This window comes from Emys orbicularis, chromosome 3 (genome assembly GCF_028017835.1).
Source record: "Emys orbicularis isolate rEmyOrb1 chromosome 3, rEmyOrb1.hap1, whole genome shotgun sequence".
Classification (NCBI taxonomy): domain Eukaryota; kingdom Metazoa; phylum Chordata; order Testudines; family Emydidae; genus Emys; species Emys orbicularis.
This window is the reverse complement of record NC_088685.1, coordinates 45522164-45548328: the sequence shown is the minus strand read 5'-3', so window position 1 is coordinate 45548328 and position 26165 is coordinate 45522164. Positions and strand designations below refer to the sequence as shown.

At 41.1% G+C, this 26165-nt stretch overlaps 1 protein-coding gene across 1 annotated transcript in view; it reads left to right on the top strand.

Moving 5' to 3' along the window:
- The window catches only part of CSMD1 (CUB and Sushi multiple domains 1), a 1638713-nt gene that overhangs the window by 439116 nt on the left and 1173432 nt on the right, over positions 1 to 26165 (top strand). The gene's annotated exons all lie outside the window — the stretch shown is intronic.

Here is a 26165-nt window from a genome sequence, read left to right as displayed (position 1 = left end):
ATTATATTAACTATTTGCACATGATTTCTGAATACAGAATGTGGAAAGCCCCTTTATTTGAGCATAAGAGAAAATCAAAAGTCATAATGCACTCTTCACCATACACAATATCCTGATACAAAGAGGCAGACTCCACTAATGGGTGAGTGTACAGTACCAGAACTTCTTAAATACATAGGAAATATATGTTGTGACTGATTTAGTAGCATATTATGCACTTGGATATGTGTGCTCAGTTTCTATGGAGTTCAGTGGGAGTTGCAAGGACCTTAGTAGAATTTTGCCAAGGTTGCTTCTATTTGTGTGACTTTGGTGCTTGAAAATCTGCATTTCAGTTTCTGGAGTCATAAAGTTATCCTGTATGACATTGAAAAACAGGTTAGTGTTGAAGAGAATGGGCTAGATTCTTGTTTTTTACACTAGTATAAATCCAGAGTGGCTTTATTGAAGTCTAGGGGCGAAATCCTGTTTCCATAGAAGTATATAAGTGTTTTGCCATTGACTTCAATAGGGTCAGGATTTCACTGGAGATAAACCACCATGTAAATAGAGCAGATGTTGTCCCCCTGGGTGTAATCTGACTGTTTCTATTCTATTCTATTCTATTCTTTACAGCTTCTTATGCAACCCTCATCACCACAATATCTGAGCACCTTTTTATTATAGTCTCTTTGGAGGCATGCTCCCTCCTATTCTTTCTGACATTTTTCTTCTGTACTTGATGGGCTGCTTTGCTCATTTCCTGAGATGTGCACCAAATTCTAGGATTATCTTGGATGGTAAAGTGTAAGATGAGTGGGTTAAAAGTGAGATGAAGACAGGCCCCAAACTGTTAAAAACTAATTAGGAAAGAGTAGCAAGTGTTACTTCTTGACCCATGCAGTAGAAAAATCCTTTTTCCAAAGGATGTAACCCTGCCATGGAGGTAATTGAATTTAAATAGTTTTGTTTAATTGGACAGTATTGTGATATCACCTTCGTGACTTGAGTTAAATTTCTCTCAGTAAGAAGTAATTAAAAATCACTTTTCTGCCATGAACTTTCCTAGTGGTCACGGTCTTGCACTATCTACAGATATTTTTTTCTTTGGTGGAATTTGACTCAGAAAGTGAAAAGTTGTAAATGAAAGTCTGGTCAAAGACTCAGAGTCAGTTTAGATACAAATTATATTTATGTGGAATGACAGATCTAGTGATGGTAATAGAAATTTCACATATTCATCATGAATAATTTGGTGAGCTCAAAATTAAATCTAGTTGTTCAACATAAGACAAGAGAGAAAAGTATATTCCTTTTATTTTATAATGTAAGATTTATAAGGTAGTCAAACCAACCCATTAGTTGACTTCCTCACCAAAGTGGGGACTTTTTTTTTTTATGGTGCATATTTGCCATTTCCAAATCCTCAGTAGCAAACACATAATAGTATGAGGAAGGGGTGTAAGGAGATATTGCGATCTAAGGTGTTGTCCTTTGAAAACTGAACCAGACTGGATATGTCAAGAATGTTGAACTCCCAACCTCAACTTTTTGAGCTCTGGAGAAGGCATACATTTCAAATGATATTAGATCACAGGTTAAAAACAGTATGTGAGAGATTCATTGATTGGAGTATTGCTATCTAACAATTTAGTAAATAAAATTGAAGGTCTTATTTCATATCAGATCCCATTACTCATATTATATGCAGGTGGACTTTAAAACACCATTAAAGTGTGACTATTTCCATGGTCTCTTTCTTGTTTTGTAAAATCTGATAGAGCACTCAGAAGGAAGTTACAAAGAATTTCTTCAGTCTGTGAGGAAAGATAACTTTCTGAGAATCCCCAAAATTAGAAAAATACAACAGGTGTCTAGCTGGCCAGTCTCATCTCTCTCTCTCTCTCTCTCTCTCTCTCTCGGTATAGGTTCTAATATTGCACCAAGATTTGTATTTTACTGTCTTCTTTGGAAACAGCATACTAAGACCATGTCTACATGAGAAAGTTGAACCAGTTTATCTTAAATATATTTAGTTAAACCAGAGCAAACGCTGTGAAAACACTCATATTTTGGTTTTAAAGTAACTTAATTTGGTTTAACATAAACTGATTCCTAATCAATTTAAGCTAAACCAAAATAAGCCTGGTTTAAATCAAAATAAAAGCATCTACACGTGCATATGTACCCGTTTATCTGAAATCTGTTTAGTTAAAGCAGTGCAAACCTCTTTGCAGATACTCTTGTTTCAGTTTAAGAGTATTTTATTTTGGTTTAGCATAAACTGATTCCTTACCAATTTAAGATAATCCAAATAAGCCTGGTTTAAACCAAAATAAGAGTATCCACACATTGGTTTGTACCAGTTTAATTTAATTGGTTTAAAATCACACCTGTAGCTAAATCGATGCAATTTTTTTGGGTAGACAAGCCCTTAGTCCCCTTAGATTAGAATTCATCAGCATACGTATACACATAGCTGTTCTGTTTGGAAGCTAACTCCAAGTACTGCCTCTTAGGACTTTCTTCTTCACCACCACTAGGCAGAGCCATAGGAAAAGCAAAAGGAAGTTGCTCTAAAAGGAGCGACTTATTACACTCTGTGATCATTACAAGGCTCCCCCTGCTGTCACTTTTGCTCCTTCATAGATCTGGGCTGGATAGCCCCATTGTTTATTAGCTTCAAGTGCCCATCCCCATCAAAATGCCAATGCATTTTGATGCTCTAGATATTACTGTGATGTCTTTCTACAGAAGGTACCAGTTTCATTACTGTGTAAACCTCAGTCTTTACGATAGTTCAGCGTCATTTCAGGAATCAACATTTATTTTTATTTGAGGGTGGACCAGGAATGTTACTTTCAGGAATGGCCTAAAATTTCTTGAAAAATACACGGAATATGCTACATCTTTCATATGCAGCTGTGGGCATTCTACAGTGGTACTGGCTTAAAGGCTTCAAATGGGAGGAGGTTGATTTTATATGATCCATAGCGATCAGTATATCACATAAGCAAATCTGCGTAAACCAGAGACAATTTAATTTAAATGTTTGCTTGAAAGGAATGAGACAGTTGAACAAAATTGAACTAGATTTATACATGAATTTACTCAAACAGATTTAAAGGATGAAAGTAACTGATACAGTGTACTACACCAATCTCTCTCTCTCTCTCTGTATATAAAGATCACAGAGTAAAACAGGTCTGATGAACAATCAGAATCTATGCAATACCTAAAAGTGTGTGTGATTTGAAATTGTTATGGATGACTCTAAAGTATCTATTGGATTGATTCTGCCAAAATTCAACTAATATGTAAATTTGGATCTTGTGGAGTTTTATTTTTATTTGGCTATTATTTCTTATAATTATTTTAAAATGCATAGCCTTGTAAACCCCTTACAGTGTTTAAACTGCTTTAGATACTGCCTGTATTAGCCAGGCAAAAATTCTGTTCACAGAGACTTTTGCAATGACACCATGATCATAAATAATGTGGTTCATATTCTTCAGGTTTGCAATATTTAGAAATGGTGAATCTTTACATATTTGTTTTAAAATAATCCATAATGTTTATATATAAACATTCTACTGCTACAGGTTGCATTAATGACAGAAGAACAAATTCTTCTATCTTCCTTCAAGCAAAACTCCCAGTGAAGTAAAACAATGTAAAAATTGTCCAGATGTTTAAGACAGACACAAAAATGTAATTCTATGAGAGTTTTTAAAAATCATATAAACTACAGAATTTGGCTCAGAATATGTATAATTCATATTATTTAACCCCATTCTTTGGTGGGTTAAACATATGGATACTTTGGTCCCCAGATTTTTATATAAACAAAGACAGTTTCTGCAGGATGTTTCATACTGACGTTCCATTTCTTCCTCCTGTAGAAAGTTGTGTAGGCCTGATGACATGGAAGTGCATTTAATAGATATCCTATGATTTGCCAAGTACAGGACAAAAGTTAGTAAGCTGCAAAACTGATTCTTGTAAATGAGGATAGTTTAGTCTGAGAACCAACTATTGCTAGTTCTATAATGATTCATCAACTGCTGGTACCACCTTTTGTGATCTTAAACTGACAGTGAAGGACTCTTTGAAGAGCACTTAAATGAGAATAATATTTTGCTGACTTTAATTACTACTTCTGTAATTGCCCTGATTTTGGCCAGCAACATTATCAGATTAATTTGATATCACTTGTACACTGTGTTCTTGAATTTTAAAGAGTATTTTAGGCATGTTTGGGTGTTCTGCCTTTATTACATCTGTTGGATGCCTTGTTTTGATGAATACAAAAATTGTCTTCCCAAGCAAGAGAACCATTTTACATGTCTCCACTTTTTAGGTCTTCTTTGCCTTCCAAATTAGATACACGTATAGAATTACAAAGTATATAGAACTATCATTTCCAAGGACAATTGAAGCAGACAAGATAGATTCTGTGACGGGCTGTCTTATAGTTCTTTAGCAGTTGGACAGGTACAGGACTAACATATTCAGATGTCTGTAACTCACAGATCCATAAGAATTTTCCATTTGGTGATGCTTTAACAATGCTAGTCTCCATTAAATGGCTTTAGGATTAAAAGGACACTGTCACCTTGAAATCTAGACAATTTAGAAAAAGGAGTTGTAGTAGTATCCAATCCTTCACCTGTTCTTGAGTTCCCTTGCTAATTCCTGTGGTTTTACAATCACATTTTTCTGTTTTTTAAAAACAAATATTTTTCTTCGCTGTTGTATGAAAGACCCTCAATAACAGGGAGAAACTCACTATCTAACAGGGGATTAAGTGAAACTGACTATACAAAAATGTGCGCCCCAAACCAAAATAAACGGAAAGAAAGAAAACAGATTTTTTTCCCCTAATCTCTTTCATTTTTAGTAATTGTAGTGGCTACTTGTAATAATAGTAAGTAAAAAAGGGTAATTCAGATAGGTGTCATTCTTAAATTGAAGGTGTATGTCACAGAATGACTGGCCTTTTAAGGGGTGTTGTGCCTGGTCTGACCTCTGACTGATCAGCTGCCTCCCAGCTGAGATTTATCAAGTAATTATAAAAGTCAGCAGGTGGGTCAGTTGGGGAGGGGAGTTGTGTGCAGCAGGAGAGCTTCTATGGCTGGCTGTAGAGTAAAGGGAAGAGAGGCAAGACCTGAGCTCTGCTTTAGGCCCTGCAGCTTACTTTGGTCAGGGAAATTGCTTTGTTATGATGTTTCTTTCTGAGTTTTATGTTTAAAAAATAAAACTGGGCCATGAAGGAAGGGCCTGAAAGAGACGTAGGTATGGTGTTAGTCCTTCCTGGACTGGGGGAGTCAGGCCAACAACATACAATGCCCCTTTAAAACATTTACATTGACTATTCTACTGTGAAATAGAATAAACAGGATAATATAGTAGCCTGAAACATTCTAGTATAGTATGGATATCTGTTCAAACCTGAAAAGCATATTGAATAGGCAATACTAATGTTTTATAGAGTAGGTTAGTCAGATTCGATATACATGCTATATTTGTGAAGCCTTTGGGGAAAAAAGGCACAAAACTCAGCCCTAGAGTAATTGGATACAAGTAAGGCATAGATGAGTACATCCATGAAGGACAAAGCTGAATTTGAGTCAAATGCATATTTTCGCTAGGTAACAAAATGAAACATGTAGTTATCTTTCCCACTAGAATTCATATTTACTATAATGGACCCTACATAAATGTTCCTAGCTTGAATCAACAATTCATATTAGATACCCAAATATAGACACCATGTGAAGGACTTTGGAGAAAAATGAAACATAGACTTCAAAGGAACAAACTGGCAGTTGACAAAATAAAGTTATTAGGGATAGATGTATACTAGAAAAAACAATTATCTACAAGTTACATGTTTTGGGTTTGATGACATCCATTTCCGAAGACACATGGGCATTCGGCTTTTCATAAGCTTTAGAAACATTATATAAGGATTTATTTAATGCTTATTGGCTGGTAGAAGAAGATTAAGATACAGCATATTTCTTGACCCCATATTACTACTGTGTATTACCATAATAGTTATACTGTCTTCTGCCTATTACTGCTGATGTTGGTTAACATTGACATCAAACAGTTTGTATAAGAATTCACAAACCCTTGTTTTGGTGCTTAAGCTGTCTCTACAAAGCATGGAGGGAGATAGGTACCTAAGAATGGGATCTACAAGACAAACACATTAGGTGGGGAGCCACCTAAGCAAACCAGTAGAAGATTCTAACAAGAGGGATGTGTACAAGTCCTGCCCCCTCACAGAGTTAACCACAACAGGGAGGGAGGGATAGCTCAGTGTTTTGAGCATTGGCCTGCTAAACCCAGCGTTGAGAGTTCAATCCTTGAGGGGGCCATGTAGGGATCTGGGGCAAAATCAGTACTTGGTCCTGCTAGTGAAGGCAGGGGGCTGGACTCAATGACCTTTCGGGGTCCCTTCCAGTTCTATGAGATAGGTATATCTCCATATATATATATTAGTCTGGACTACATGGAAGTGCCTAACTCTGCTTGTAAATCACAGCTGGGAACCCTTCTCCTGGAGTCAGATAGCTTAGGTTCCTAAACCGTTAGTGCAAGACATACTGGAGAGAAGATGATGGTGCCTCCCTTATAACCGTTAGCTGAATGGTTAGAGCACTCATGTGGGATGTGAGACCCAGCTTCAATTCCTACTACTGCCTGAGGAGGAAGAATGGATTTGAACAGGGGTTCCCCACTTTTCAGGAGAGTGCCCTGATCATGGGGCTATGAAGTATTCTGATATGTGGCTCCCTCAATCTCTCCTGCTGAAGCTGGTCCACTTTGGTTAAACATTTAAATAGTTATTGGGCCAGAGAAAGACATAGCAAGAGAATTATTCTGTAGGTTGGTGGCTAAGGCATGTTCTTGGGAGGTGGCAACCCTTGGGTCTAGAGACCCTGTGCGGCAATTACTCTTTAATTATTTAATCCAAAGTGGAACCGCTTCAATGGCAAAGACTGAGGGCACTCTACATCAGACTACCCCATAGCCCAGTGGTTAGGCATGCACCTGAGAGGTAAGAGGCCCATGTTTAAATCCCTTCTCCTCATCCAGTACAGCAGGGCAATGGAACTCGGGTCTCCTATGTGCTGAATGAGTGCTTTAATCATTGGACTAAAAGTTATAAGGCAGGCATTAGTTCTTCCTCCTTCTGCTGGATTTTGAATGGTCCCAAGCCAGTAGGTGTGCTCAGAGAACACCTTCTGGATCAGGCTCTGCAGGCAAGATAGGCAGGGCAAATGCTATCATCACCTGGGTTTGAGGATCTCACTGGGGCTTAGGCCTCTGGACTCCTAGAGTGAGGTGTGTGCATCCCAGAGGTAGAAACTTAGTGCCTACATAACTTTTACAGCAAAAATGTAGCTATTGAGGGGGTTTAGACACCTACAGGGTTAGGTAGCAGCCAAGCAGGGGTTTTGTGGATTTAGGCACTTAAATACCTTTGTGGAACTAGACCTTAGTCTCGCTGTGCCTGTAAAATGGGGAGAATAGTACTTCTTACCTCATAAGGTAGTTGTGATCATAAATATATTAAAGATTGTGTGGTGCTCAGATCCCACAGTAATGGAGGCCATGTAAGTATATAAGAAAATCTGTTTTCATATTTACACTCCAAGAGTCGAGAGATATTGGAGATCGCTATGAGGTCCTGAGAAATCCCCCAAAAGCCTGAGGACAAGCAGGTAGGCTTGTACTGCATTGTGTATACAAGCAAATATCATTGTGAACAACAATATTGATTTCTATTTTCCACCCTAACTAAGGCATTGACATCAATGGGACAACTCATATGCGTAAAGTTAAGCAGATATATAAGTGTGTAGGGGGTTGGGACTTTATTGAGTGATTAGAAGAGAGTAAGGCATCAGATTGTTTAAGCATAAACAACTAGCTTCCAGGAAATTACCAAATGAGCCCTAAAGAGGTATGAATACCAGGGCCTAGCTTGTGCAAGCTGTTTTCAGACCACTGGGAGAAGGAAATTTAGCATTGTATGCTCAGTCTGGCTCCATCCAATCTAAAGGCAAAACTGGCTTTCTTTGCCAGGTTTTTTATTTTATTTAGGAATTTTATGCAGATGCCAGTTTACTAATTTTCCTGCTTTAACAAAAGAGAAGCTACTTATTACCAGCTCTTTTTCCCTAGCAATGTTTTGAGAAAATTGGTTCACTCTGTGCTCAGGAACCAGCAGATATTAATAATAATGAACTAATTTACATGGAAATTGACTCATTATCGTGTTGGCTGCATGAAATAGTCCATTGTTTAAACTTTTTAAAACTCTGATTTGTGTTTTATTTTTTATTGCTGCACCTATATTGTCCCACAGCAATGTCTTTAATTAGCTTTGGATTTCCTAAAAGTCAGCAAGAGTGATTTTTTGGTGTGTGTCAATAAAGAAATTTAATTCCTACTTCCAGGTGAAAGAGATGGTGGAGAGAATTTTGTAAATTACATACACTAAAGAACTATCATATCAATGCCTTTTTTAAATTATACATTTTTTTTCTCTGGGTCTCTGGCATTTCAAAGTAAGATAATTATTTCATGATTGACTTGTTAGCAAATCAAAAAACTAAAACATGCAGAAAGCTTCAGTACCAGCTCATCATGTATCTAGGCTACAGAGTCATGCAGCTAAATGAAGTCATTGTTTATTTCACTTAAAAAGCAAAGTAATAAAAACCCTTGTAGCTATTGCCTCATTTCTTTTGATATCTCAGCTGAATTATAGGATACAATTTGCAGTCATTTATAAACAGTTTATGCTTGTAGGTTGAAATTCACCATTATTTGACGCAATGGTGTAAATCTCTGTCCAGCCAGGGCTGTAGTTACTAGCCCATAGCCTGTCCTAGATGACAAAGTAGGCCTAATCTGCAGCCCCATATTCTTTCCTAGATTATGAGAACGAATGTGATTAATATTGCCACCATAAGTCTCATACTGCACAGCCTCAGAAAGTCCAATTATTTTAGCTTAATACAGCACCTGTGAAATTCAACCTCAAACAGAAATCCTTTGTATGCAGGCTCATTTGTTTTTCCTTGTGTCCTTCTCTTGTCTGTGAAGAACTCACAGTAATATAGCAGCATGTTGATAGAGCCTGAACATGCTGCTGCTTAATTCCCTCCCCGTCCCCTCCAGATCTTTCTCTTTTCTAAGATCAGCCACTGAAATACATTCTGGATTGAAGTTTAAATCCATTTCAGCCCCAAAGCATCATTAAAAAAATCTAAATATGGTCTACTCAAAAGGAAATTACTGGTAGTATGGACAAAAAGCAGATATTTCAAAGACATAAACTGAACGTACATATTTCCTTCTAATATATAGGAGAGGGCAGTTGGAGAAGACGACACTCATGAAGAGTGTCTCATGAACTGGATGGCTCAGAAGATTTGGTACAGAGCAATAGACAGTGGCTTTAATGCAGCTCATGTGGATGGTAATGTCCACCTGACTTAAGCTTTGGTGGCTTTTAAATAATAAATGGCTGGTCTTAAATGTTTTGAGACACTTTTAATTACATCTTAAAAATAACTAAATATTTCAATCTCTATAAAACAGATGGCTACATCACGGAAACCAACTTTGCAGTTGGCACTAATTAGCACTCTTCTTCAAATCTCAGCAGAGTGGCCCAAATATTAAATGGGTATGGGAAATGAATTATTCTCTCAGCCATAGAGTTAGTCTGGCCAAGTGAATACATTGATAACACAGTATAGTAGAAGTCTTAGTTGCACCTGTGCCTGTTTATATCTGTTATGTAGCTGTAAACAGAGGACCTCAGACTCCAGTGCTTTCAATCCTGCATCTTTTAACAGCACTATATTTAGAGCAGGGTGAACAATGGATTTTTTGGTTCGCTGTCCATTCTAAAAATTGAAAAAAAATAGTTTCAAGTTGAACCAAAACCATTTTTTCCCAAAAATTTTTCAGTGAATTGATAAGTTGAAAGCAAATTGAGTGTGCTTGAAAATGCCTGGATTGATCCTAAACCTAATTCAAACTAGAATTATTCCAGGGGAAGTTCTACGGACTGTGTTATATAGGCCATCGGACTAGAGGATCACAATGGTCCCTTCTGGACAGGGCTGGCTCCAGGCACCAGCGTATCAAGCAGGTGCCTGGGGTAGCCAATGAAGAGGGGGGCGGCACGTCCGGCCGTTCGGCGGCAATTCGGCGGCGGGGTCGTCACTCCTTCTCGGAGCGTAGGACCTGCCGCCGAATTGCTGCCGATCGCGATCGTGGCTGTGTGTGTGTGTGTGTGTGTGTGTGTGTGTGTGTGTGCGCTTGGGGCGGCAAAAACGCTAGAGCCGGCCCTGCTTCTGGAACCAATTAAACAAACTGTTTTGTTTCAATGTGGCCTAAATTTTTTCTTTTTAATTTCAGGCATTTGTATAGAAGCAAAGCCCAAAGGACTAACTTCACAAAATGTCAAGCACGGGGGATCAATTCTCAGGCTATGACTGCACTACAGAGCTTACAGTGAACAGCTGCACTGGTGCAGTTGAGATGCTGTAGTGCTGCTAGTGCAGATGCTTTAAGCCGACGGGAAAGATCTCTCCTGTCAACTTAATTACTCCAGTCCCTGTGAGTGGTGGTAGCTATATCCCAAGCTTCACGCACTGACATAACACTGTCTATGCCAGCGCTTATGTCAATATAACTCACGTCACTCAGGGAGGTGGCTTATTCATACCCCTGAGCGACATAACTTATACAGACCTAAGGTGTAGTGCGCACTTGTAACCCACACACCTCCAGAATGTGGTGTTCTGTCCCATCTAGTGGCTCCGAGACCACTTAGAGAGAGAGATAACATGAGTCTGCTCTACAGAGTAAGCTAACAGCCAGTTGGCTTTTAGCTCATGCAGAAGAGGCTCATGCACTAAGTTCCAGAGATCCCTGGTTCGATCCTGCCCGCCGCCGACCGGGGTCTGTCGGTGTTACACACCTAGCTATAATAATTCATGATGACAATGAATAGCCATTGGGCCAAGGGAAGAGAGTGAGAATGACTCTATAGCTTGGGGGGTGAGAGCATTCACATGATGGGGAGGAACCCAAGTTCAAGTCCTTGCTCCAATGATTATTTATATACAGTAGAGCACCTTCAACAGGAGATACTGAGAAAAAACACACACCAGGCTATCCTGGAGACCCAAGCTGAAATCTCTTCACCTCATTGGGTGAATTAAACTTGGGTCTCTCACAGCCACAGCACTGAAGGTTACAGGGGAGCTCCTCCTCCACCTCTGCTTCCCAGCAGCATTTTTGGGGGGAATCTAGTCCTTTGCTTTTGTACAAATGCTTGGAATCAGAAAAGAAAAAAAAACGGCCTGATCAAAATGAAACATTTTGTTTCAACATTACTGAAACATTTTGATTCTTTGGTTTCATCAAAACTGTTTGGCAAACTTGACACAAAGTCATGAATAGTTTGGGGTTGACCAAAACGGCATTTTTCAGTAAGGAAGCTATTTCCTTTTTAAAAACAAACAAACAAACAAACAAACAAACAAACGAATGAACGAAAAAGCAGCTCTATGTTCACTATTAAAGCAAAATGAAAATGTTTAATGTATGGGTGGATTAAGAGAACTTTCTCCTGTAACTGGAGCCCTACCCCCATAAATTCCCCAAGTTGGGAATTTATTTTGTTTTAAAACTAAATAGTGTGAAAATATGTGTATCTGAATTGTTATCATATTGGACCTAAGGATATGAATGTTTCTCTATCTGGATAGATAGATCCCAGAATTCTGGGTTTTAGACATCCTCTCACCATGCTTGTCACACACAGATTTTAGTTTAAAATGCTAAATAAATGCATATATTTAACAAATAATTTATGTATAATGTGGCCTTATCGCTCTCATAATTTGGAGGTAAAAATATATGTAAGAATCTAATTAATGTTGTAAAATGGCTCTCTCACACGTGCAGTGGGTCAACAGACCTTTCCCTCCAATGTTTAATATGCTGAGGTAATGTGCATGTGTAGCAACCACAGTGACATAAAGGATCAGAGGAGCTCTAAAGGGATAATAACTTCAATATGCAAAGTCAATTTTCCACATACGCCTTGACTCAATATACTGTAATATCTCCTTAATGACCCACAGATTATGTGAATGAATAAAGTCTGAGGGAACATCAGACCTGATATAGGCTCAAAGATATATTTGTAATTTAAACATTTTTAAAGCTTTCTGCATTTTCTCCCACAAATTAGTTAATGTTAAACTCACAAAAACAATCAAACAAAAAGAATTTACACAGGATAAAACTCCAACCTCAAAACTTCACTCATCCCATTTGACTGCTTAATTTGCTTACATTTTACTGTTGATAAGGACACATGAACAACCTTAAGTTTGCCCCTTTCTTCCAGAGACTGGTCTCCAAATAAACTGGGTGTGTGGGGGCCACCAAAGTCACCACCCAGCGGAGTTTTTATTTTGTATTCTGGTGGTTTGGGAATTATAATTAAGACGATGTTCATGCTGACTGTAGGCAGTTCTCCTATTAGACTAAAAGTCCACTTTGTCTCACATTCTCTTACCCACATTATATTGTGATTTGTCTGTTTCTCCCAAAAGCATCTACATATGTTTTGTATGCTGCCTCCTAAATACCAAATGGTATCGATTGTGGTTGCCAAACCACCACTCTCTTAAATCTCTCCTGAACACTCACTTTTTTTGTGAAGCCCATGATGTGTCCCAAGTGGGGAAAAAAGCAAAACAAAACCCAGCACATTAAATCTTTTAACTTGCAAGGCAGTATAAAACTAGCCAGATCGGTTAAAACCAGCCAGTTGGCAACCGTCCATTATCTACCATTATCTTCTTTGGTGAATTCTAGTGTCCTTTTACTCTCTTGGTGGGCAGATCCCTCTGTAGCATTTTTAGAGGTTGGATGGCCTGACCTCCTGCTTCCTCCAGTATCTTTGTGTGACTTCTCTCCCTCGCTCATAATGTTCCACACTTTCAGCCTCTTCCCATTGTGCCCCCTCTTTTTGCATCGACTGTAATGACTTCCATTTCCTTCTTTCCCTCCAGTCACCATGGGCTGGAGCTGTTTTTCCTCTTTGTTATTCTAATTTTTACTTAGAATTCCCTTCTTAAACAGCAGGCTCCTAGAAACCATAGCTCCATCTACTGTCAGCATCCAGTGTTGCACTATTTTAGTGCAATAACAGAGTTTACAATTTGAAATGTTGTTGTAGCCATGTTAATCCCAGGATATGAGAGAGACAAGGTGGGTGGGGTAATATCTTTGATTGGACCAACTCCTGTTTTGAGCTACACAGAACTCTTCTTCAGGTCCTGGAACGGTAATCAGAATGTCATAGCTATTGTAAATCTGGTATATTTGTACAATGGATTTACTTTGACAGTTATGGATAGATTATATGTATAAAATATTAGTTGGACTAGCTGGAGTATATTGCTCGTAATCCTATCTGTTTTCTGTTGAACTCTTTCTATTAGAATGATGGGAATTGGTTGCTGATTTTTATTTTTCCTCCAGTGTCAGTGGTTTGATTTTATATGTATAAATCAATCACATTAGACTTGTTTATGTGACTAAAACATGAGTTTGCATTTAAGTGTATTAATTGTTTTAATGGGAGTATTTTTCATATAAGGCTTCTATTTTTACCATCACTTTTTTATAGATTATGTGTATATGTTAGGAGAGCATTTCTACAACAAAACCAGCATTTTTGAAATGAAATGGAATGTTTGTGAATGGTGCTGGATTGAAATCCCTGGAGACCAAAGTGCTCTGTTTATGTATAGAGAATCTACAGCATGGATAGCAGCAATTCATGCTTCCCATCACTGTCCCAACAATGTTCCTTAGCCTTTACCAGGCGGAACCATCTATAGCAGAGAGAGGGCAATTGAGTCTCTGTTCTGATTTAATATTTGGAGTGCTTGCTCGGGCCACTACAAAGGTGGTAATTGGTGGTGCATGTGATGGACTTCCCCGGGGAGCAACCTGGAACTGGAGTACTGCTGAGCCTTCTCTCTCACCAGACTGGGCTCCCTTACTCACTGTGATGCTGTGACAAACTGCAGACCTCTCCTGGCAGACCTCTCACACAAGCATTTACACAAGTAGGGATACATGCTTCTCCTAGCCACTCATGAACTAACAACAGAGAGGCTCTAGCCAACTCCCCTAGTTCCCGAGCCTAGGACCCCAGAGTTATACCTTCCTGCCCTGTTCAGAAGTCTGACCAGTGCAAGTTATTACCCAGTCCACCTCTCCCTCAATATAGAGAGGACAATGCACTATTTCTGAGACCATTCCTGACCAGATTCCCCTTTGCACTTCAAACAACACACTGTTTTAGGTAAAAATATAAAATAGATTTATTAACTACAGAAATATAGATTTAAAGTGATTATAAGTAATAGCGTACAGATCAAAGTAGATTACCATAAGAAATAAAACAAAAATGCAATTTAAGTTCTCTAAACTGGACAAGATTTGAATCAAGTAGTGTCTCACCCTGTTAGATAGTACAAGCAGATCGCAGCTTTTCCATACTCAGGCTGGAATTTTCCTGTCATGCATGGGACCTCCTACTGAGTTCAGTCTTTGTTTCTAAGGTGTCTCCAGCTGTAAAGTTGTGGGGGGAGTGAGACCAAGTGATGATGTCACTTCCCCTCTTTTATAGCTTCTTCCAGCTTGCTGGAAATATCTTTGTTCATGACATGGGGGTTTGCCCCCCACCCCACCCCCAGTCAAGCATCCTCCATTGCCTATGTGCTCCCTCCAGGAAGCCTCCATTGTAAACAATTCCTGAGGTAGTCCCTGGGCGTGTGGAATCCCTTTAATGGGGCCATTAACACTGTCTAGTTTCTTCATTGTTGTATCTGAAAGGCTAGTGGCTAGTTGTGGGTGTTTCCAACTTCACAATGTATTTCAGTAACACACACATAGCAAAACATTATAACTTCACATACAATGCGAGCACATACAATCCAACAGGATATTAAATGTTCAACAAATCAAGACTTTTATAATGATACCCTGCAAGGCATACTTTGTACAAAACATATCATAATTGTATGAAAGTGGTGAATATGGGGGGTCCAGGGTGTCACAAGTGGGTTTTATTAAGTTGATATTGGTTCACTAAGAAGTGGACTGTGACCACCCATTCAATAGGCCATCACATAGGCCTGGTCTACACTAGGCGTTTATGTCAAATTTAGCACCGTTAAATCGAATTAACCCTGCACCCGTCCACACCACGAGGCTATTTAGTTCGACATAGAGGGCTCTTAAATTCGACTTCTGTACTCCTCCCCAACGAGGGGAGTAGCGCTAAATTTGACATGGCCATATCGAATTAGGCTTGGTGTGGATGGAAATCGACGGTAATAGCTCCGGGAGCTATCCCACAGTGCACCACTCTGTTGACGCTCTGGACAGCAGTCCGAGCTCGAATGCTCTGACCAGCCACACAGGAAAAGCCCCGGGAAAATTTGAATTCCTTTTACTGTCTGGGCAGTTTGAATCTCATTTCCTGTTTGGACAGCGTGGCGAGCTCAGCAGCACTGGCAACGATGCAGAGCTCTCCAGCCGAGATGGCCGTGCAATCCCAGAATAGAAAGAGGGCCCCAGCATGGACTGATCGGGAAGTCTTGGATCTCATCGCTGTGTGGGGCGATGAGTCCGTGCTTTCCGAGCTGCGCTCCAAAAGACGGAACGCAAAGATCTATGAGAAGATCTCTAAAGCCATGGCAGAGAGAGGATACAGCCGGGATGCAACGCAGTGCCGCGTGAAAATCAAGGAGCTGAGACAAGGCTACCAGAAGACCAAAGAGGCAAACGGACGCTCCGGATCCCAGCCCCATAGATCCCGTTTCTACGAGGCACTGCATTCAATCCTTGGTGCGGCCGCCACCACTACCCCACCACTGACCGTGGACTCTGAGGATGGGATATTGTCCACGGCTGGTTCCTCGGACATGTTAGCGGACGTGGAAGATGAGGAAGGAGATGAGGAGGACGAGGCAGTCGGCAGCGCTTACCAAGCTGATTTCCCCGACAGCCAGGAGCTCTTCATCACCCTTACAGAGATCCCCTACCAACCGTCCCCAGCATGTAACCCGGACACAGATTCAGGGGAAGGATCAAGCGGTAAGTGCTTTAAATATATAAACCTTTATTTTTTACAAAACTTGAATATTAATACTAATAAAAATATTTGATTCATGATTTCTTCCCCCTGGGCGCTTAAATAATCAGTAACAACTATTTATAAAAAAATCAAACAGTGTCCGGTTGTGCATGATTGTGCTGCCCAAGCTGCTCCACTCTTTTGTCCCTGCTACTGCAGCTATATGAAAAGCCGGTCTATATGTCCGGGGATAGAGCAATAGTCCTCCACGGACATCTCCACAAAGCTCTCCTGCAAGTAATGGGATAGCCTGTTCATCAGGTTCCTGGGGAGAGCGGCTTTACTTGGTCCTCCAAAGTACGAGACGTTCCCGCGCCAGGAGACAAGCAGGTACTCTGGTATCAGTGCCTTGCATATCATGGCGGCATAGGGCCCCGGTCTCTGCATGCTTTCTCGAAGCATCCTTTGGATCTCGGTGTCCGGGATCCTCATCAGAGTAATGTCGCTCATGACAACCTGCTTTGAATTAGGTAGGGGACTGTTAGTATTGGGACTGCTTGCAACAAGTTCCTTTACAGAACTGTGACCGCTGGTTTACAGCCACGCGGTGGGGGCAGGAGAGGGTCAGCATCCAGGGATCTTTCCCTGGCACATCCGCGAGTGGGTGGGACAGGGCCAGAGTTCTTGCTTGGCCGATTGCTGGCAGCACAGACTGGCAGTGCTTTCAATGTGAAAGGTGGCCAGTGGTACTCCTAAAGTTTTAATCTGCAACAAGTCTACGGCTTACCATCTTTGCCTGCTACAGAGAGTACCGTGTCCTGCCCCGGTTCCCAGATCGGCAGTGCAAAAGCCCAGGCACTGAAGGCGAGGTTCGAAAATTCTACCTTGTCCTCAGTGCGCATGTGATAGGTGTGGTTCATGGTCTTGTTCACAGAGAAAGACTACATTTATCTTTCGGAGGAATTCACTGCCTTTTCCTCATTCCCACAGCCACATCTGCAACTGTCTCCCAACCCAGCCTGGAATCACACTCCCAGAGGCTAGCGCACATTAGGCGGAGGAAGAAGAAGATGTGAGAGGACATGTTCTCTGAACTTATGGGCTGCTCCCGAGCCCAGGCAGCACAGCATAACCAGTGGAGGGAGAATTTGTCCCAAATGCACCGGACACACATGGAACGTGAGGAGAGTTGGCGGCAGGAAGACCAGCAGGCGACTCAAACGCTGCTTGGAATTCTGAGGGAGCAAACGGACACGCTCCGGCGCCTTGTTGATGTTCTGCAGGAACGGAGGCAGGAGGACAGAGCCCCGCTGCAGTCTATCAGGAACCGCACTCCCCCGCCACCAAGTCCCATACCCCCCTCGCCCAAAGTCCAAAGAAGGAGGGGCGGAAGAGTCCGTGAAAACTCTCACTCCACCCCTGCAGACTGCTCAAGCACCAGAAGGCTGTCATTCCCCAAAATTTGAAAAGTCCTTTCCTGGCCGCCTCAAGCAAGCCCCCGTCCAAGTTTCACCCCCCAGTTTCATGTGTGGTTGTTAATAAAAAATACGTTTTTGTTCATTACTGTTTCAGTCATGCTGTTTTGAGGGAGAGTCTGTCTGCAGGGGGGGAAGGGGCTTGGTAATTGGACAGGACAGTCACCTTTAGCAGGCTACAGAGGCGGGGGCAGGTCCAGCAGCAGGGCACATACACAGTGCAGTGACTAGTTACCCTGGTCAGTCTGGGAGGTGGTTTTCATGTTCTGTGCGTGGGGGGGGGGTTGCTCTGTGACTTTGTGGCGGGGGAGGGCAGTTACAGATCTTATGCAGCGGTCCTTGTCCTGGATCACAGAGCCACGCAGCAGGGGATCTGTAACCCTCCTCCCCCTGCCATAAAGTCACATAGCCCCCACATACACGCAGTCCCACTCAGGAGGGCTGGCAGGCTCCGTTGAAACAACCAGTCCGCCACTGCAAATCCTGTCATTCCTGGAGTTTAGAAGGATCATTTGCATCAGTACACTACACCCGCTCCCCACCACAGTCTGCGTCCCAGGTTTAAAACATTCCCGCGAAAACAGTAATAAAGACAACGGTGTTCATTAACAAAATAAAACTGAATTTATTTTTTTGGAAGGGGGTGGAGGGGGTCTGTAACTGGAGAGGATAGTCATCCTTAACTGGGTAAAGAAACGGGGGCAGGTTCAGCTTCTCTGTACAGAAACTTAAAAGTCACTGGTCACCCTGCTCACTGTGGAACCAGGCTTTCAAAGCCTCCCGGATGCACAGCGCGTCCCGCTGTGCTCTTCTAATCGCCCGGCTGTCTGGCTGGGCGTAATCAGATGCCAGGCTATTTGCCTCAACCTCCCACCCCGCCATAAAGGTCTCCCCCTTGCTCTCACACAGATTGTGGAGCACACAGCAAGCAGCTATAACAATGGGGATATTGGTTTCGCTGAGATCACAGTGAGTGAGTAAGCTTCTCCATCTCCCCTTGAGACGTCCAAAAGCACACTCCACCACCATTCTGCACTTGCTCAGCCGGTAGTTGAAGAGTTCTTTTTCAGAGTCCAGGGCGCCAGTGTAGGGCTTCATAAGCCAGGGCATTAGCGGGTAGGCTGGGTCCCCAAGGATCACTGTAGGCATCTCCACATCCCCAAGAGTTATTTTGTGGTCCGGGAAGTAAATACCTTCCTGCAGCCGTCTAAACAGACCAGAGTTCCTGAAGACGCGAGCGTCATGAACCTTGCCCGGCCATCCAACGTAAATGTTGGTAAAACGTCCCCTGTGGTCCACCAGTGCTTGCAGCACCATTGAAAAGTAGCCCTTTCGGTTGATGTACTGGCTGGCCTGGTGGTCCGGTCCCAGGATAGGGATGTGAGTTCCATCTATAGCCCCACCGCAGTTTGGGAATCCCATCGCGGCGAAGCCATCTATGATGACCTCCACGTTTCCCAGGGTCACTACCTTTGAGAGCAGTACCTTGACGATTGCGTTGGCTACTTGCATCACAACAACCCCCACGGTAGATTTGCCCACGCCAAACTGGTTTGCGACAGACCGGTAGCTGTCCGGTATTGCAAGCTTCCAGAGGGCTATGGCCACTCGCTTCTGGACAGTCAGGGCTGCTCGCATCCGGGTGTCATTGCGCTTCAGGGCAGGGGACAGCAACTCACAAAGTTCCAGGAAAGTCCCCTTCCGCATGCGAAAGTTTCGCAGCCACTGGGATTCGTCCCAGACCTGCAGCACTATGCGGTCCCACCAGTCAGTGCTTGTTTCCCGTGCCCAGAATCGCCGTTCCACAACATCCAGATGACCCATTGTCACCGTGATGTCCTCGGAGCTGGGTCCCGTGCTTTGTGAGAGGTCTGTGCCCCTCTCAGAGTTCAGGCCCTCACCGCGGTGCCGTAGCCTCCTCGCCTGGTTCATCTGCATCTGCCTCTGGGAAAGGTGGATGATAACCTGCGAGGCGTTGACAAGTGCCACAACTGCAGCGATGGTCGCAGCGGGATCCATGCTCGCAGTGCTGTGGCGTCCGCGCTGTCACTGACCCGAAAAGTGCGCGAACTGATTTCCCGCCGGCGCTTTCAGGGAGGGAGGGAGGGCGGTATTGACAGACGGATGACGACAATTACCCAAAAGCACCCTCGACCCTTTTTTTTTACCCAGAAGGCATTGGCGGCTCGACCCAGAATTCCAATGGGCAGCGGGGACTGCGGGAACTGTGGGATAGCTGCCCACAGTGCACTGCTTCCAATGTCGACGCTTTCCCCGCTAGTGTGGACTCACAAAGTCGAATTACTGTCCTTAGTGTGGACACACAAGTTCGACTTTGCAATATCGATTCCACATATTCGATTTAAGTGAAATCGAAATACCCTCGTAGTGTAGACATACCCATAGTCATCAGGTGGCAACTCCCAGTCCATACTAGAGATGGTTAAATGATGATGAAAACATCTCTCTTTCTCTCTCTCTGTTTTGAATGGCCCATTTAAGGCCTGATCTACACTTAAAAGTTTTACTGGTATAACTGTGTCAGGGGTGTGATTTTTTGTTTTGTTTTTGCAAACATAGTTATACCAATAAAAGTGCTAGCACAGATGCACTTACACCAACCCTGAACCAGAACAGACTATACCAGTTGTCAAAGTTCTGGGGGTAAATGCACCCTCCTTGAGGATACCCCACTGAGGTCTCAGGCCTCTAATCAACACTTTTCTTGGGGTGGAAATTCTCATCCCTCTCTGTCCACACCAGAGATTTAGGCTGCAATTCCTGTGCAATTCATTGTGTTTATCCCAGTGGGTCTGACAGTCCAGTGCTTGCAGTTCTGCAGTTTTATACTGGTACAATTGTGCTCACCCTCGGAGGGGGTGGAGTTGCTTCTTGAACTATGCTGGTTACTTAAAGCTGCAAAACTTTCTAGTATAGACAATCCCTTCGAGGAAAAACAAAACTAGATAACTTTAAATCATAGATTATTTATTAACTAGATTACTTTATTGCTGCTGAGATTTTATTGTATTATTAATGATGTCTAGGATGCCTTGAGTCTCAGTCATCTTTTAAAATTATATATACACAGAGAGAGAGAGATGTAAGTGCTCAGTATAGAACAGCATCCCGCATGCATTGCCTTACCTGAAACATACAAAATAGATAGTACAGTAGTACACAAATAAGGTTAGTTGTCCAGCATTAGTGTGATGGGTAGTTTTAATGTAAGAATAGTCAGGTAAGTATAATAGAATTTTCCATATTCTCCTGAGTTTTTCTGTTATTTCTCACATTAATAGGGAGATTCTCCACTAATCCAGTGTATCCCAACTCAGACATAAATTGTTGATGCACAGGGCAAACAGCAATTTTCTACCTTCCCAGTTAAACATTGAGAACTGCTGAGACCCATATTAAGGTAGATAAAGAAAACTGAAGCTCAGGATTAATGCAACTGAAAATAGAGAGCCACATCACCCCTACTCATGAGGGGGGGAAATGGGTGGGATCCAGAAAGGTAAGAAAAGTCAGAGATATTTCCTTCAATGAGTGGGGTTTGTCCCAACCCCACAGAAAAAGGGTGTTCTGAACCCAGTATCCAAAGGACTCCTGATTTCTATTGGAAGCAGGATCATCAGTTTGGAGGCCCTGTCCATCTGTGTCCTCTACATTCCAGTTGCACTGAGCTCAGTTCCAATATACATCCAAAGGCATGAATAGAGCCACAATTAGGAGATGGGTTTGAAGATATTTTAAATAAATGAGAGGGCTGTATACAAGCCTATACTGTGTTTTTCTGCCATTGAATCATATTTCTTGATTAACACAATCCTAAAACATATTCTGCAACTCTGTCAGTGGATAGAAGGTAACCAGAACAACCAGGTCTTCTTAGTTGCAGCTTTGTCACTGTCTTGCTGTGTGACTTTGGGCAACACACCTCCCTTCTCTTAGTTTTGGTTTACTCATATGTAAAATGCTACAGGGATGTTGTGAGGCTTAATTAACGGATACTTGTAAAACACAGTGAATGTTTTGGGATGAAAGGTGCTGCAGAATACAACTGTGCTTAAATAATTTCCACAATTATCATCTTTCCTGCAGTTTTCAATTATATGTTTCAAAGCAACAAGAATCTCCTATCTGTGTGAAGGTTCATTCAAAGGAAACGTATACACATACTGAACCTTCCATTGAACTAGAAAAAGATAACTAATCCAAGGCTGACCACTATAAAGATTCTTAGAGGTGCTTTACAGGCAACAACCAGCTCCCCCTATTAATAGCTTCAAAATGTTTCAAGTACTTTTAAGTATACTGTTGGTTTCTGTGTTTTAAAGAAAAGAAGTAATAGACTCTAGAGGAGTTAAATGCATTTTATTTTTCATAGAGCAGTAGCTAAAACAGGTAGTTCAGTTTAGTCATTTTAATAAACAATAATTTGGTATTACTTATATTGATAAATCAATTGATTTTTAAATTAGTATTATTATGCCAAGATTTTTGTATTACTATGTAGCAAGGTAACCACCTTTTTACAAGACCCCTAGAATTTCAAGTATATTGGAATGGACAAAATACAGTAGTCTGAAGCCAACTGCATTCTTTCCTTGTTAAATTCTAGCAGATGGCAAGTTGGCCCCATATCAGTCCATCTGCAAGGACATACTCCAGATACCTTTGAGAGGGAGACACATAATAGTACTAGTATCAGAAGGGTAGCCGTGTTAGTCTGGATCTGTAAACAGCAACAAAGAGTCCTGTGGCACCTTATAGACAAACAGATGTATTGGAGCATAAGCATGCGTCTGACAAAGTGGGTATTCACCCACGAAAGCTTATGCTCCAATATATCTGTTAGTCTATAAGGTGCCATAGGACTCTTTGTTGCTGATAATAGTACTAGTCCTCTTTTCCTTCCCTCTTTTTGTCCCCTTCATCCTGTGTGTATTATTCTTTTTTAAAGAGTATTTGTAGCAGCAGCGGCTCCAGGCACCAGCGCTCCAAGCGCGTGCCTGGGGCGGCAAGCCGCGGGGGGGCGCCCTGCCGATTCCTGCGAGGGCGGCAGTCAGGCAGCCTTCGGTGGCATGCCTGCGGGAGGTCCGCCGGTCCCGCGGATTTGGTGGCAATTCGGCAGTGGGTACGCCGAAGCTGCGGGACCGGCGGACCTCCCGCAGGCAAGCCACCGAATCTGCGGGACCAGGGACCTCCCGCAGGCAAGCTGCCAAAGGCCTGCCTGCCGTGCTTGGGGCAGCAATTAGCTAGAGCCGCCCCTGATTCGTAGTTTATAAAATGCTTTCCTTGGTCATTTTTACCCTATCTCTTAAAAAATAAGGCTATTACATCACCCTTTTGGAAACAAGAGTAGCTTCTGTTGATCTGTAAAGTAAAGATTTTCAAAAGTGATGGACATGAGCCTCTAAATCTCTTATCTGAAGTGCTGTTGTAGCTGTGTTGCTCCCAGGATATGAGAGTGAGACAAGATGGGTGAGGTAAAAAATTGTATTGAACCAACTTCTGTTGGTAAAACTTTCAAGCTACACGGAACTCTTCTTCTGTGTGTCTGTGGTGCTCAAAAGCTTGTCTCTTTCACCAACAGAAGTTGGTTTAATAAAAGATATTACCTCATCCACCTTTTCCCCCCTCCATTCACTTATTCACTCTCTTAGAAGCTAGGTCTCCCATCCTCAAGCCTTAGTCATAAGAAAACTCTCTCCATTTATCTTTGATCCTAGATTAATTTAATTGTAATGCGTTCACCTCTTACACATAAGACCTGTTCAAATCTAAAGATATTTATACCCCCTGAGCACTTAAACTGCTCTTGTATTTGAGTTAAGCTGGAAAAAAAACAAGGATCAGATTCTATCTCTGTGACAAAAGTGTAAATACAGAGTAACTCAGTCGACTCCTCCTCTTTCTCTTTTGAATGTCCTGGACTTTTAAAAGTCCTTGCAAATTTGTATTATATGAAAGTGATTCACAATCTATACACCACTCTAGTTTGTTTAAGCTGATTGAAAAATTGAACAGCAAGATCTACTGTGTGCTCTCCTGAATTCTAAAGTATAGATAGAGCAGAGAAACTGAAAAAAGTCTCCTACTTATCATATGTGGAAAATATGTCACTACTCAAACCTCTGAGATGACTGATTCAATTTCCATCAAACTTGATTTGCTCCTTAGATATAAATGAGATCTACAGAACATGACAAGTTTGAAGAACATATGTTCTGTTTTTGGTATACATGTAAACAGAATTTCTAGGACAAGTGTTATTTTATTTTTCACATTCAGAAGTAAAAAAATAGCTAAACAGATTTTGATGAAAATCCCCTTCTACTTCAAAAATTCCTCCGAGGAGAGACAAGGTATGACAAATTTTATCCCTAAGGGAATTTATTTAAGAAAGTTATAAACAACTGCAAAAGATGTGCTATGATGGCATTTGCATTTTAAACTGAATAATAATAATTGCTACCTCTCTGACTATGATAAATATTCTTTATTTTAAAATAAAACAAATCACTTACTGTAAATATTCAATTTTGAATATGTAGGTGGAACTCAGCAGCAGCTATAAGATTTGTTACCCTACGCAATCTGAAATTAGTCTGGTCTTGGAGCCCACAGGTTCTAAATATTTTGTATCTAGATTTCACTGCCCTAAGAGACTGTGTGTATGTTAAAGTTGGACCTGCAGTCAAGAACTACTGTCTCTCCCTTTTTATCTCCCTTGATATATTGAAATCAGTTTGTACTTCATACAGCATAAGACAGAAAGAACTAAACTATTATTAAAAGGTATAATATTAAGACATCTTGAGATATGTCAGTTATTCCTTTTTTTTAATTATTTGAAGGGTTACCTGCATCAATCAATGCCACTCTGAAAAGTATGTCTAGATTTCAAATAGCACTCTTTTTTGTCTCTCTCTCTCTCTCTCTCTCTCTGTGTTTAATTTGCATATAAATACTAACATTTGAAACACCTCAGTCAAGAAACCTTACTCTATCAAACATATTGTTTCCAGAAGTTGACATTCCATCCAACTGATGCTAGAATGTCAGTCATAAGAACACTGCAAAGCTATAATTATGTTTGTAATGGATCTTTTCAAGGTGGTTGTTTCCATTTGCTTTAGTAGCATTAATACTAGGTTATTTGTCAAGTGATTATAACCAAAGAATAGGGAAACTTCAGTAAAATCATCTATTGTGTTTGTCCCAATGTAACAAGGCAGCAATAAGTTGGAGCAGTATGTCTGTTTTGCATGCAATATTTGGGTCTTTTCTATATTCCTGCCTGAAGGTCATATGTTTGTGACCCTTATACACAGTTATAGAATACTTTAATTTTAATTTATTTTTAGCTGTCTGGAAAAATGATGATACAGCACATGACTTTAAATTCACTTCATCACCCACTATTATTAGCAAATGTTCATATTAGGAACTGCATAATAATTGTAAATAACTTATGGAGTATAACTATGGCTACAGTCAGTTTATCATTATTATGGAACTTAGCTTAAGCCTCTTCTGCATAAACCTAGTGATTGACATATATAATATAATCTTACTCTGTAACATGGCTGACCACTGGGAATATTTTTAGCCTCAGCCATCCAATTAAGTGTAAGAAAGCTGGGACCAAAATCAGCCACTATTCTCTCCCCCTCATTTGGAATTAACTACAGCATTGCTAAGAAAGCCATTTGAACAAAATACTTTCTGCCTTATAAAAATGGTAATTAACTGTCTGAAAATGTTGCTAAAATTAGACCCTATCTGTAGCAGCTCTTCCATTAGTTTGCGAATTTAACGAATAACAGGAAAGATTAAGCCACTTGGAAGAAAAGTGGCCTAGTAATTATATATAGGCAACAATTTTTACCTACAGAAAATGATTCTCTTGCCTAGGCCTCTGCTGTTTGACTGAACACGAATGTCGTAACCTCAATTGACTGGAACTGTCAAGGTGCCTTATTGAACAGAGCAGATAGAGTTAGCGTACTCCTGGGGACATAAAGCCATTGTTCAGCATCAGAAATGGGAGATAGACTCAGAGCTGTTAGTAAATGAAATGCTTCTATAAAGATGGCTAATTTATATATATATAAAATAAACTTGTGTTAATTTAGTGCTTATCTTGAATTATTATGATTTTATGCACCATTATCCTTTTTTACATTTGTTTAAATATACGGCTATCTGCTAGCACATGGTGTTTCAATCCTTAGGGGAATGCTTATGACTGGAGTTATTCTTGTTCTCTGCTCTATAAATCTTTGGCTGTATCAGCTGAGAAAAGTTTAATGTTCTAATTTACAAATGAATAAAACCAGATTGTTATTTCCACTGATGTTCAGTTTATTTATGTAAAATACAATATGCCAAGATGTGTCCAATGGGAATGATGTTAGCAAGGGATGTATGTCCAGGAAAAGTAGAATTACACAATATTGCTTTAATTGAAATATGACTAAACGTTCAGT